General features: G+C 45.3%; 1 long non-coding RNA gene across 1 annotated transcript; it reads left to right on the top strand.

Annotated features, from left to right (window-relative positions):
- The first annotated feature begins 381 nt into the window (after positions 1 to 381).
- On the top strand, positions 382 to 1,074 carry LOC142665243 (uncharacterized). The gene is made up of 2 exons (XR_012851449.1): positions 382 to 807; positions 920 to 1,074. It is a non-coding gene; the product is annotated as an uncharacterized LOC142665243 (long non-coding RNA).
- The last annotated feature ends 2,458 nt before the right edge of the window (positions 1,075 to 3,532 follow it).

A 3,532-nucleotide genomic window follows, 5' to 3' on the forward strand; every position in this document is an offset into this window, starting at 1 on the left:
TTTCTGTACATAATTAATATATGTTATACACATTGTTTCACATCTAGGCATTGCTGATGGAAGATTAAGATCTGGACATAGAAGGCGTCAGAGTGTGGAGCAGGATGAAGACCATGACAATGTCCCCGACAGGAGACGAAGACGTGGTCAAGTTCCACCGCGCCGTAGGTTGCAGCAAGACGGAGCGGACAGAAGCCGGTCCCCATTACGACCTGAGCCAATAGAACAGTCTGAAACGACAAGTGGCCGTCGTATTAATAGTGAGACCGAGCTCAGAATTCCTGGAGAATCCCAGCCTGGGTCTACTCCATCAACTACTCAGGAGAGATCCAAAAGGCTGGAGGAACCAACACAAGACCCCAGCACCAGTGAGCCGCTACCAAACCTTCAGCCGTCCAGAGAAGGAAGCAGATCTCCTCAGCAAACATCTAACAGGCTGGTGGAGCCAACACCAAGCACCAGTCAGCTGCTTCCCAACCAACAGTCGACAACAGAGACCACAGACAGCAGACCTGTGCAGAGAAGACAACGTCGGCGAGGCAGGAGAGGCAGGCAGATTGATAGACTCTCATCTCGAACCTTTACTGAAAATGAAGACATCCAGTCCTGCACTATATGCCTAGAGGACTATGAGATTGGAGAGCAAGTCACCGTTCTGCCATGTTCTCACATATTCCATCTGCCTTGTATTGCACATTGGATCCCGACAAATCCACGCTGTCCCTTGTGCCGCGTCCATGCCTTTCAAAGAAAGAGGAGGAGATAAGTACCAACAGCTGTGGTACAGAAGAAACACCAGCAGTACAGGTATGATCACTGATATCTATAGTATTTTTGTGAAATCATGGCTGGAGCTTCGGCACCAGTATATTGCTGAGTGATTATCGTCTGGTCTGATTATTTTTTGTTTTGTCTACAGTACCACCTAGTCTTCTTCATCATCTTCACCTTGGACGCCAGAATCTCAATCTGCACAGAGACCTAATAATAAAAGATCCCTGATGCCGTTTCCCAGAATCCATTTATGTGATACTGGAATTTCCCTTTGGGGATTAATAAAGTTATCTTATCTTATTTTATGCCTGGGACTCCCTTCTATCTTGGATATTTCATATTCCATCTCGGTTGGATTGGCGTTTCGACTACTACTACATTTTGGCCTAAGACTTACATTACGCCTTAAAACTGGTGAGAATGGTGGCGTTCCCATGTTTACATAGGAGCAATGTAGGCCCTAAGATTACAATATTTAGGGTGATTGATAAATATTGTAAAAATAAAAAGCACAGAAAAATTACTCTTTTTTTAGGGTATGTTCACAAAAGAAGTGCAAGTCACTTCCTGGGCCGCTTTTGGAGCCGTTTTTCCTAGACAATATTGAAAACAGCTCCAAAAACGGCCGTAAAAAACGCTGCAAACCTTGAAAACAGCTCTGTATTTTCAGATATTTTTGAGTTTGCGTGTGAACATACCCTAATTTCCATCAATGTACAAATGAATAGAAATTAATTACTAACATATACACCATCCAGACATAACATTAAAACCACCTGCCTTGTGTAGTCCTCCTCGTGCTGCCATAATAGCTCTGACCCGTTGGGACATGGATTTCAGAAGATCTTTAAAAGTGTCCTGTGGTATCTGGCACCAAGACGTTAGCAGATCCTTTAACCCCTTCCTGCTCCTTGACGTTCTATTCCATCATGTTATGGCAACAGGAGGCCTAACAATGGCCTCCGGGTTTGTCATCTACGGAAGCCTAGTTTGTCCTGCCTTAGGTTTGCTGTCAGTGAGTAACTGACAGCACTTTTACACTGCACTACGCATGTAGTGCAGTGTATTAGAATAGCGATCAGGGATTCCTGACTTTAAGTCACCTAGTGAGACAAAAAAAAAACAGTTGTATAAAAAACCTTTTTTCAATATTAAGTCCTTTATTTGAAAAAAAAAATTGTTAATTAATAACTATTTTTTGTGGTATACACCACATTTTCGGTAATTTTTTCTGTTTTTCACTGAATGTATCAACCAAATTTTACCACTAACATAAAGTTCAATGTGTCACCAGAAAACAGTCTCTGAATCACTTGGATAAATAAAGGCATTCCAAAGTTATTACCACATAAAGTGACACATGTCATAGTTACATAGTTACATAGTTACATAGTTAGTACGGCTGAAAAAAGACACATGTCCATCAAGTTCAACCAAGGGACGGGAAAAGGGAAGGAAAAAATTTCTACACATAGGAGCTAATACTTTTTTGTTCTAGGAAATTATCTAACCCTTTTTTAAAGCCATCTACTGTCCCTGCAGTGACCAGCTCCTGCGGTAGGCTATTCCATAGATTCTCAGTTCTCACAGTAAAGAAGGTTTGTCGCCTCTGCAGGTTGAACCTTTTTTTCTCCAGACGGAGGGAGTGCCCCCTTGTTTTTTGAGGGGGTTTTACATAGAACAGGATTTCACCATATTTTTTGTATGTGCCATTAATATATTTATATAAATTAATCATGTCCCCCCTTAGTCGTCTTTTTTCAAGGCTAAATAGGTTTAATTCTTTTAATCTTTCCTCATAACTTAAATTCTCCATGCCCCTAATTAGCTTCTTTGCGCTTCTGTAACGACCGGGGGGTAGGGAAACGGACAAGTGAGCCCTAATCTACCCGCCACTCTGTCCCTGCCTACTTGCAACGACCCGCCCTAGGCGACGGGGTACAACTGGGCGGCGGTCCCAGCACTCAGTAAGTGCACGACAAACACGACAAACATACAAGGGAAAACAAGCAAGGGAAAGGGGCAGTTGCCCACGGCAACACCGTGAGCAACCAGAGTGGTGAACGAGCCGAGTCAAGCCAGGAGTGTGCGAGGTACCAAACGAAGAGCAGAAGAGTAGTCAGTAAGCCAGGGTCTGTTTGGAGCAGGAACAAAATAGAAGGAGCTGTAGCTGGGCCAGGAAACCACACGAAAAAGAATAACAAGCAAGGAGGAACAGGAAATGCAGGTATAAATAGACAGAGGGCGGGAGCTAGCTGAGTCTGGCCAGGCTGCGATAGGCTCTCCCACTCCTAAGCCTGCCAGCCTGAGTGGTGGAAGCTGGAGTCAGTCTCAGGGATGTAGATTCAGGTGCTGACTGATTAATTAAGGGAGTTAACCCCGAAGCTGTGCCTGGCAGATCCTTTACAGTACTCCCCCTTTTATGAGGGGCCACCGGACCCTTTCTAAGTGGACCTGGCTTACTGGGGAAACGCAGGTGGAACCTCCTGACCAATACCCCAGCGTGAACATCCCGGGCGGGTACCCAAGTCCTCTCCTCAGGCCCGTAACCTCTCCAATGGACCAGGTACTGGAGGGAGCCTTGGACCATCTTGCTGTCCACAATCCTGGCCACCTCGAATTTCACCCCCTCAGGGGAAAGACGGGAACAGGAGGTCTCCTCGAGGGAGCCAAGGACGGGGAGCAGCGTTTAAGGAGGGAGGCATGAAACACGTCGTGTATACGAAAAGACGGGGGTAACTCCAGCCGGAAGGAGACA

Source organism: Rhinoderma darwinii, chromosome 12 (genome assembly GCF_050947455.1).
Source record: "Rhinoderma darwinii isolate aRhiDar2 chromosome 12, aRhiDar2.hap1, whole genome shotgun sequence".
Lineage (NCBI taxonomy): Eukaryota > Metazoa > Chordata > Amphibia > Anura > Rhinodermatidae > Rhinoderma > Rhinoderma darwinii.